Source organism: Danio aesculapii, chromosome 17 (genome assembly GCF_903798145.1).
Source record: "Danio aesculapii chromosome 17, fDanAes4.1, whole genome shotgun sequence".
Classification (NCBI taxonomy): domain Eukaryota; kingdom Metazoa; phylum Chordata; class Actinopteri; order Cypriniformes; family Danionidae; genus Danio; species Danio aesculapii.
In genome coordinates, this window is record NC_079451.1 from 23,659,662 (window position 1) to 23,671,629 (window position 11,968).

Below are 11,968 nucleotides of genomic sequence, written 5' to 3' on the forward strand. Positions count from 1 at the left end.
TTGTTTTATATTCATTGTGATTGTAACTTTGGCAGCAATCGAAATCCCCACAGCGAAGACGCCTTTTCTGTAATGACACTTCTGAGGACTCTGCAAAAAGGTCCTGTTTAGAATGTTGTAGTTTTGCTGGGTGAAATTCAAATAACAATAGGAAGCATATATAACAGGGTATGTAAATGCCAATACCCTGATAGAAGTGTGAAGTAAAGTGTTTTGGGCTGGGCCTGCACATATTCCGTCTATTGTGTTTGTGCTGCATTTAACTGCACCATATTGATTGGTGGAAAGGATGTCAGGGGTGAAAGAAAATTGGGGGACTTTAATGCTGTTATTTTCGGTTTGGTCATCCGATATGTGTTAGATGTAACCACCTGTTATCTTGTTTAGTTAAATAACTGTTAAAGAGTTCACCCAATTAAATGAAACGTCGCCTTCGTCTTGGGCCTGGTATTAACATGCATTTTTTGTGACGCAATCAAACTTTGTCAGCTAAAATGTGTGACATTTTCCACATTCTCTCAAGAATCATAAAATCAATGGGGTCTTTCTGAAATAAATTCTTTATGTTCATCTTGTTTGTTCTACATTATTATACAGATTTTTTGTGCTATTTTCAATTATGTTTAAAATATACATTATTGGAACAGCACAATTTAACATTCAATTCTATTGAATTCACCTTTATTTGTATAGCGCTTTTACAATGTAGATTGTGTCAAAGCAGCTTCACATAAAAGGTCATAGTAAATTGGAACAGTGTAGTTCAGTTTGTAGTGTTTAGTTCAGTTTAGCTCAGTTCAGTGTGGTTTAATAATCACTACTGAGAGTCCAAACACTGAAGAGCAAATCCAACGATGCGCAGCTCTACAGATCCCGAACCATGCAAGCCAGTGGCGACAGAGGAGAGGGAAAAAAAACTTCACTAAAGGCGGAAGTGAAGAAAAAAAACCCTGAGAGAAACCAGGCTCAGTTGGGCACGATCATTTTAATTTCTCCGCTGGCCAAACGTCTTGTGCAGAGCTGCAGTCTCAGTGGCGGAGGCTGGAAGCTGGCCTCAGCGAAGACTCGTCTGTCTCTGAAGCGTCACAGGAATCAGTCTCATGTTCTCCACTCTTCCATGACCACCACAGTAGCTGCTCAGGATACGGCCTGGTCCAGGATATGGAAACCTTGGGATCATCTCGTCGTTGGTCTTGGATCGAATCAGTGACTCTGCATAGTCTGAGGCCTTACTTTATTCTGATAACATGAAAACAAAGTCGTGCACAAGTACTGCACAGTGCAACAATACATCATTGCACTGGGATTGCGTGCAATATACTGACACTGAGAAGAAGAAACTGTCAAATGAAGTTGTTATTTTGTTTTATGTGAGCACAAAAGGATTCTTGTAGCTTGATAATAATCTAATTACATTTTCCAATAACAAAATGTTCATTTTTGGGTGAACTACCTCTTTACATTTGGTGTGAACCCAAGTTTGTATGTATTTTTGATGTATAGTAAAAATAGCAAACAGCTGTGCCCATTTATTTGTGCATTAAATCATGTACAAATGAAGCTATCACTGGGGTTCATGTGTTTTTTATAACGTAAGGGGAGTCATGTAAAATATTCATTCGTTTTGTTGTGTGTGATGGTAATTTACACACAACAATAATAGTTGACAGGACTTTTACAGTGTTCTAGGATTATTGGACTGTCTGTTAGATCTCTTTCATGCATATGTGATCAACAGACTTTCAGGTTAGCAAGCAAGACCACTCACATATTCTTCATTCAGCATTTGAGTTGCTCCCCTCTGGACCACTTTTGTTCCTAAAGCTATTTTGCTTTTAATTTCCAAAAGTAAAACACCTAAACTGTAACATTTTTCAGTACGCATTTTAGATATTTTTAATCAATATAATTGTTGTTATTTATTGTTGTTATTGTCATTTATTTATTTGTACATTGTGCTTTGCTTGTCAATAAGATTGTTTTGTGTTGGTGCCGCTATGCCTTGAAATGCCGCTAGGGGACAAATACAGTTTTTTGAATTGAATTGAATTGAATTTGCAGCATGTATTTGTGGGAAAATGTGAGCTTTTATCTTCCTCAAAGCAAAATAAACTGATCAGTTCGGGTTTATAAATACCTCTGAAAGTGCACTTAAAATAATATTTTTGCTGCTTGTTCAAACTACTTATTTAAAATGATCTAAATCAACACAATTCTTGAGTTTTTTTGGTGACAACTTAATTGTGTTATGTTCAATCTACTTACATTTGTAAAAACTATTAAGTTAACTTAATCGATTTGTGTTGGGACATGAAGGAATTGTGTGGAATCCAGATTTTTTTACAGTGTGGTTGAACGTGAGCAAACTGGTCAAAATGTTTCAGACCCGTTTAACATCTTCCAATTGTGATCAGACTAACAAAAATGCTACTTATTTCCAGGTAAACAGGGCTCTTTCAACCTGTATTTTATTTCCTGTAAAACACTTTTTTATTGTTTTGTCCATGTGGTAAAAATCTAACAAAATCTTCGATCCTCCTGGTTTTTCATTTACAGATAAAAAAAAACATTAGCATCTTATTTTCAGTGTAAATCAGGTTGGGAATGACAAAGGTGAGTAAATGTTTGAGTAAACTGTCCCTTTAAGTCAGTGCTAGTGCTAGTGGTAGCAGATGCTGAACTTCAATTAGCAATTAGTTGATTCTTGATTGTATGGTATTTGTTTTAGGGTGTAGATGAAATGATGTGGCAAGTTGTTTGTGATTTATGCATGTTTGTTTGCAGGTGTGTGCACATATTGTGTGTCTTCTCTTCGTTGCCTCTCTTGTCTACTTCTGGAACCTACGGGACATTTAATTTGAGTCCTTGGGAATCCTCTAGTGAAAATGAGCTCACAAACAAGCTTACTTTGGAAAAACAGATGTAGAGTCACAGAGCCCTCTGCAGAGCATTTATAAATCCATAGCATTGTAATTCTTGCACGATGGAAGCAAGGTGGTGTTCTGAGGACTTTGTCAGTGCCTTCAAGCAAAACATATATTTTATACAATATAAGTATATATAAAACATATATTTTATATATATATATATATATATATATATATATATATATATATATATATATATATATATATATATATATATATATATATATAGATATATATATAGATATAGATATATATATAGATATATATAGATATAGATATATATATTTATTATGCATTAAAAGTAATATAATTTAATATATAGACAATATATTAAAAATTAAAAAAAGACAGACAGACAGGCAGACAGGCAGATAGATAGATAGATAGATAGATAGATAGATAGATAGATAGATAGATAGATAGATAGATAGATAGATAGATAGATAGATAGATAGATAGATAGATAGATAGATAGATAGATAGATAGATAGATAGATAGATAGATAGATAGACAGATAGATTTGTCTGCAAATAAATACATATACAAATACAAATAAATACATTATATATATAATTATATATGCATATATATTTTTTTTTATTAAAAGTAATATATTTTCATAATTTATTCATATATTTAATCATACTAAATATATTATATTTAATATAAAAGTTATATATATATTAATATAAATATATATTTTTAAAATGTTTAAATACAAGTATTTGCTTCTTTACTAATGGTCATAATTTTTTTGCTTTTTAATGTTATACTATTAGACTAAAACTGAATTCTCGTATAAAACGTACCAGTATATATATATATATATATATATATATATATATATATATATATATATATATATATATATATATATATATATTTATATATATATATATATATATATATATATATATATATATATATATATATATATATATATATATATATATATATATTTATATATATATATATATATATATATATATATATATATATATATATATATATATATATATATATATATATATATATATATATATACCAGTATACCAGTTTTTGTCATTTTACAACTATGAAAAATCATTTATACTGTGTATTTTTATCCATAAAAAAATATAACAAAACCATAAAGCTGATTTTATTACTCTTGTGCATTTATATGCTCACAACTTTAAACAAAAAAACATTACACCTCATTTTTGCTTGACAGTTCATCAGCAATGACCATTTTTAGTTTTTATACCATCGCAATGAAACACGATCCCACCAGCATGTAAATAACTGACATGATTACAACACCCTCGCATGAGAAAATTGCTTCTTCGTTATGCTGGCCGGGGCTTATTTTTGATACTTAACTGGGAAATTGAAAAGCAAACATCAGAAAACATATTGCAACACTGCCAGGGGCGGTCCCTCAGCACCCCAAATAAAAAACAACAAAGTGCACCTTTAATTATTTTGTGTCTCCCAATAACAACTTTAATTGGCTTGTGGAGGCAGGCAGGGACTGTGGAAGCGTAGTCTGCGTTCAGCTGGGACTTGAAGAGGATGGATACTGTCCCCTAATGGCTCACATCACTAGTTCTACAGTCTCAGGCCGCTAATGACTCGCTTGTCACCCATCTCGTTAGCACAGGGCAGACCTCGACAGGCCCTCCCCTTGCCCAGTCGCCAGGGACAGGCATAATTGGGTACAGGGTGTGGCTGGATTTAGGGCGGATGGCGGTCACTGTTGCATGTATGAGTACATTTGATAATAGATTCCCTGGAGACGGCATTAATCTACAGTTTCAAACCTGTAAATTGAACACCCGTGCTTTGGCCTTTTTCTCGACGCCCCCCTAACAAGTCGTGCTTTTTAGTTCAAATGCATGGAGTTGTTTGTTCAAGTTGGTCATTCCTTGAGCTGGCAACTTAGCTTACTGAATGTTTATGATGAATATTTCACAATTCTGCTGTGGTTTTTCCGACTGCTAGCCGTAAACTTGCAGGTGCCCCTCATCAAAATGCATGAATATGAATGAAGCATAAGCGCGTTTCATTTGTAACCTGCTCTCCAGAGGACTTTCCGTCACAATATTGTGTCAAGGAATGTCTATAGGCCATTTCTCTGATTTTACACATTCAGTTTCTAGATTGGAGGAAAAATGTTAGGGGTCAGAGAATTTTATGAACACTTAAATAAATCAATTACTGCAACAGTGCATTAGTACATTAGTAATAGCACAAGAAAATACATATATAGTTGTAAGTGCTGAGCAAAAATGAATCACAATTAATCACATCCAAAATAAAAGTTTGTTTTAACATAATTTAAGTGTGTGTACTGTGTAACAGGCATAATATATTTGAGAACATGTTTATTTATATACAGATATAAAATACATTATATATGTATACAGGGCTCAACAATAAGGACTGCCCGATGGCAGAATTGTTACTGGCCTGATCAGGCTAGTACTGCCTTGTCACTAAATTTTAATTTGCCTGCAACTTTTTATCAACTGTATGTAAATACAGTCTTAGAATCCAGAAACAATTTGTGCTTTTAAGCCTTTGAATGCTACCTTCTCTGTAAAGTCGTAAGCACCATAATGCTTTTCGGTTCCTCTTATCTGATTGGAGGTTGTGAGCATGTTATTTTTTTCTGTAACCTGGTAAAAACCAGTACAGCGAAGAGACGACAACAAGATGGCAACATCAAATTATGAGGCTAAATAAAAACTTCTGTTTCAGAAATTAACGTGGGTACAACACGACAATAAAAATGAAGTGATGTTCTGAATAGTTTGCCCTAAGTTTTCAAGTCAGTCACCTTTTTTTGCAGTAAAATACCTGCACATTTTCCATACTGCTTTATTTTACTGTTAAATATTTTAACATTTTTTAAATATTTAACTTCTAGATTCACAGACGTAATTTTTGACACTTTATGTAAAATATGTGGCTAAGAAATAGCTAATAACTTTTTTTGTGGGGCAAGTGAACATTTTGGCAGGGCAAGTAAAAATTTGAACCACTGATCCAATCGGGCCAGTAGAAAAAATACTTAGCGTTGAACCCTGGTATATGATTCATTCCTTTAATTTTCCTTCGGCTTAGTCCCTTAATTATCCAGGGTTGCCACAGCGGAATGAACCACCATGTGTATATAAATTATAAATACATTTAAATATCTATAATAAAATTTTTTGTATATTTTTTGTTTCTTTGTATGTTTTGGTATCACATATACATAGTAAATATATTTAATGCATACACATATGTCATATATTATATATACATACTGTTTACATTCATTTTTAGACAACACGAAACATAAAATAAACCAAATATTGATGCTAAAACATTGGTTTTGTTGTATAAAATATATCTAAACATTTTTTTTTATTATTTTGACAATTTGTCAAAAAAGACTCTAAATACATAACAAATAACAATACAATAACAGAACAAATTAGATATGTCAATTATAAGTATATTTAATTATATAAGTCTTTGATATGATATTGAGTCTTTTGATGACATTTACCAGCCTTACTTTTTGGCACTTTCTTGCAACTGGATCTAACACATTTTTAAATAGATTCAAATTGACACATATTTGGCACAGGTTTGTGGCAACATCTTGCTCTCATCTTACCACACTCATTTCTTACAACACAATAATACTGGGTCAACATGCATTTGTATTTACACATTTTTAGAAATGTTCCCTACTTTATTGCTTTATTCCAAACAATTGCTGGGACATTTGAGTGAGCCTTTTGAAATCTATTCTCCTTAGAGTCTCTTGTTTCCTGATAATTAACCCAGCTGTATCCATTGGGAGACACAAACACATGTATACTTGCAAACTCTTTTGCTAATGTGTGCATTTGTTATTCTAAAAGTCTTCTTTGAAATTCCATATTGGTCTTTAATAGTCCCTTGCCAGATAAAAAAACATCATTTTATACATTGAACCTACAAACACAGAACTACACAGAAGTGCATAGACACAAAAATGCTAATTTCTGAATTTCAAAAGAGGTGTGACATGATAGTCTGTTTCTGTGATGTAAATGAACTGTTTATGTGTGAGTTCTGTGAAGCATCTTAGATTGCAACGGTGATATGACTTTACACTGTATATTGTATGCACGGGATAGGGGATATTAGTAAAGCATAGTAAAGTAACGCATGCTGGGTACCCGCAATAAAACCAAACTGGCATGCATTCAGACAAAAAAAAAAGAGTAACTCTAATAACTCTAATAAAAGAAATAGATATAATAAAATAGATATAAACTGAAATGTTAAACTGAGTTATTATTATCATTTTTCCAAAAAGTCAATTTGGGGAGCATTTGACAATATTTATTACACAGGGCAAATTAGCACAAGAGTATAACTCATAAATGTGCTCCTGATAATGCACCAATCAGCCTTTTTTCATAATGTCTAGTGCAGTGCATTAATCGGCACCAATTAAGCCACAAACAAGTTGACCCAATGGGTAATAAGGTTTGTGCAATCTGCTCATCATATAATCTACACCCTGAGTTAATACAGGTGAAAAATGAGTCAATACATGCTTATTTGGTCATCAATCTAGTGCTGAAACATGTAGTGATCAAAAGGGAAACTCCTACAAGTGCATATGCAATATGATCAGCTGCCAAAATAACCGTCCATGCCTTTTCAGTTTGCATACTGTGCACGCTGTTAGCAAATCTGAACCCGTCGTCTCAGTTTGTCAAACAGCAAACTCAAAGACGCTTATAATATGAGAACATGGCAACACTGCAAAAATACACAATAGGAAGCAGCTTTACAGACATAAACAAAACACAACACTTCTGGTGACAGTAACTTCATTACAAATGCTGACCAAAATTGCTGACCTTTGACAAAGACTATGGAATACACAAGACATGTCACTCGTATCTTTTTGAATGGGGAAAAGTGTAACTGTCAATATGGTGACTAAAGCCCCGCCTACTAGTACAGGAGCCAACCATCGATCGCTATATGGTAAAAAAAAAGCCTGCCTTCTAGTACAGGAGCCAATCGCCATAGAGGAGCCAAGTTGCTATAGACTTATGATACTCTGGGGGAGGATCTGCAGATTTTGTGTAATTTGGATGTATAGAAATGAAACTAAAGGGACAATTGTTGTTCAGTTTTATTGGTGATTCCAGTGTTGGGCAGTAGACGCTAATAGCTTAACTATATTTCTCAGTAGCGTGGCGGTAGCATCGCTACTTTATAAAACCAATAGCTTTTCAGTAGCGAAGCTATTTTTTTAGTCAAGTAGTACAGTAGCGTCCACACAAGCTACATTTACAGATCGCAGATCAATAAGTGACAGCACCAACATTCACGGAGGTGTGAGGCCGGTGTCTAGCCTATGAAGGTAAATCCATATGATGGCGAGAACGATGATTTCTTCTTCTACCTGTTTTACGATGGTTAACAACAAACTTTTTGGTGCGTTACTGCCACCTCTCGCTTTGGTCGGTGACGTCGCAAATCAATCACTGGGCTGACACGAGAAACTTGCTTGATGGAAACATGACTGAGGGAGAGGAGTTATATATAGTTTACTGTAGTAAAGGCTAAAGTATACTACGATAATTACTATTATTTCATTATAGTTATTAATGATACTACAATATGCAAGTTAGTGTAATTTAATGCTTATTCGTAAATATTTTCTTTTACTATACATTACTATAGTATTTTAAATGCGTAACACCTGGTTTTATTGGATTATTTTGTTTTTGCTGTTATATGCTATAATTTGTTTCTGTTTGGTACAATATTATTTACAGTAAATAACTGAACTGAACAATTCTGCCTCATATGATTCATTGACAGATTTAGTTATCACTAAGATATGAATAATAATTTAAGTTGCTTCGATTTAAAAATGAGCTTTTAGCTTAGCTTGCTACATTTTCCAGGGTGTAGCTTTTAGTGTAGTTAAGTTACATTTTAAGTAGTGTAGCTAATAGCTTAGCTCACTACATTTTTCAAGTAGCTTGCCCAACACTGGGTGATTCCTAATATGAAATTCAATTGTAAGCTTGGCAAGCAATTTCGGAGAATTTGATGTTTCCCCATTCAAACAGAATGCCCGAGTATACTGCCCGAGAGGCGTTTCAAAGATGGCCGCCGAGTGAAATGACTTGCCTTAAAGCGACTTTGCCCAAAGTTACACTTTTCCCCATTAAAAAAGAGACGAGTGACACGTCTTGTGTATTTTATAGTCTTTGCTTTGCCATTGGTCACTGTAATAGTACTTTGCTTAAAAACACTGAATACCAAACATGTCAGAGCATTGCTATGGTTACCAAAGTGTCAATCATCATGACTTCGGGAGTGAGTTGTGTATTCTGTATGTGCTCACACATTGAATTCACTCTCATAATTAATCACACTTGTCTCTTCGGAAACATTACAGTCTGGCCAATTGAAATAAAAATGCAGTGATGGCATGCCCCTATTGGGTCAACATGAAATAGACATAATTTTTTGGAACAGTAGTGAGGTATTTTTTGTCTCCCAGACTTGACAACTATGGAGAATCAAACACATTATTCATTGTACATTCGATTCACTGGAGTAGAGAGTGAAACTAGTCTCAGCTTGCTGTAAGTTACAGTTTTATAAAATACCATTTAAAAGATTTATTTATCTCCATCGTGGCTCTGCAGTACACGTCTTGCAGTGTCATATTTAGTGGTCTAATTATTCTCTACAAGGGAGAAATATGCCAAAGAGTCTGTCACCCGGTGGCCATTTTGACAGGTCCTGTCAGGGAGATACGAAGCCGTAGCACAATTCACCAGTTTCAGTTTCTTATCTCCTCTACCACAGCAGGCAAATAAACAGCGACATATTTTCTGTCAGAAACTAGTACAAATCATGAACCTTAAGAGTAACACAGTACATATGAAAACACTTTTTCACATAATAATAATAAACACAGGTATCTCTGTGAGGGAAAAAAAAGATTTCTGACCTTTATATTATTTTCCTCCCAGTCTCGCAGTCAGCTATATACAACATGAGAAAGAAATGCACAGTGCTCAGAACAGATTACGTTCAAGCTTATAAATAATAACACATCATGAGGTCAGATCACAGCACAACGTGGCATAAACATGGCATCAACAATTCACTCCATGTCTCAGTGAGAGCTAGCGACATTGAAAATGTATGTTACACGCTTGTAGCAATTCCCATCCGGTTGACCAAACCGGATTCAGAGAAAGCCCGTCACTGGATAATTGCAGATTATTTTTTGTCCCTGTATTTCTCCTAATACATTCATGTTTTAAGGTTTGAACTTTAGCAGCTAAAAGGTGTCAACGTTGCTGCTATCCTGGAGTGTAACAACAATGAAATAATCCGTGCGCACACACACACAGCCATCTGGCGTGTCTGTCAGAGGACCTGACAGTCTTACCAGATATCACAGAGGGTGCTGTATGATGTCACGCAAGAAACAGCCTCCAAAGTGATTTCCCGCCCCCTCCTATGCATGGCACTATTATAAACCGTGAACACGCTGGCTCTTTTGACATATACGCTCTTTCTATAGGAGACTGAATACATCTCCATGTTTTATCAAATACGCAGGATATAGATATAGTTATCATTTGCCACTTTTTGAAGGCTTTTTTCTAGGTTGCGATTATAGTGGCTGAGCTTTAAGTACAGCATTATTAACACATATATGTTTTCTTTCCTTTATAGGCCTGACATTGCAGCACAACTGCAGCTAATTTTTCATCTCTGAAACAGACCATTAAGCCAATTAACATAACCTAAAGTGGAATAAAGCAGGAGGCGGGGCTTAAATCCCCTCAAGCACAGGTCTCCCTTGAGGATTAGGTGTGAATATTCACTAGCATCTCGTCCTGTGTCCCCTTCATCCTTGCGTACAGCTTTCTCCCCTGCCAATCGACCCCCCTTTCCAATAAACACACACGGAAAGCGCCTACTGCACTCCTGGCATAGTGTATATAATATGTAGCTAGCTAATTGCAAATCATCTGTGATGTACACGACTGCTTCACTAATTGCCGCTGGAAGCTGTGCTCATTAACTGTTCTCATCTGGCTCGGTACACAAGCTAAACAACCTGCAAACGATCCAGCAATTACTGTTATTTTACATCGACGACGCCAGGCGTGCATGAAAATAGCTGCTGTAAATAACAAAAGACATTTGGCTGCAAATGTCTGAAAATGCGTTGCCGCCAAAAAAGAGGCTCATTAAAGAGTAGTTATTTACTGAAGAATATTTCTGAACAAAAGACGGAAAAAAAGCAGCAGGGCACTCTTAAGGGACCCGCCGAAGGCTTTCCCTGAGTTCAAAGGCACGCCCACGGATCATTTATTGACCAAACTGAGTTTTGTTGTTTACCAATAAAATGGTGGTACGCTGACAATGTTTGTGTAACATATGCCTCGCACATACTGCATGTCACCAGAAAGCAGCATCACAACTGGTTGATACAGTGTTTACGTGTGTGTGATGGAACGAGAAGGCTAAACAGAAGAAGAGAGGGTTTTTTTCAGATATACTGACTGTCTGTCTTAGATACTTATATCCAAGCATATTATTGTTGGTTCCCCCAGATGCCTTTACATATATTTTTTATGCAGATGCAGAGGCGCTCTGTTGGGGAGGAGTCTCGCTGTCAGGGTGGCCATAATGACGGTTCATTACTGGGACACTCCCACCAATGCATCACATTTAATGCACATTTGTCTGTTTGGTTGTAGCAGGCTTTAAGATATAGTAAATCTTTTTTATATATTGTTTTAGGGTTAGGGTTTCTTTTCTTTTAAGAAAAGATCGGCAAAGGGCAAAAGAGCCAGGAAATTGAACTCAGGTCGCCGTTCAATGAACTAAACACTTTAGTGCCACATGTCAATGCATTTAACCACTGGGCTAGTAATGTTAAACTTGTTGATTGGTTAACTCTTACCATTATGGTTTAACGTTTCATTACAAGGCTTTAAAATACTGTTAAAAG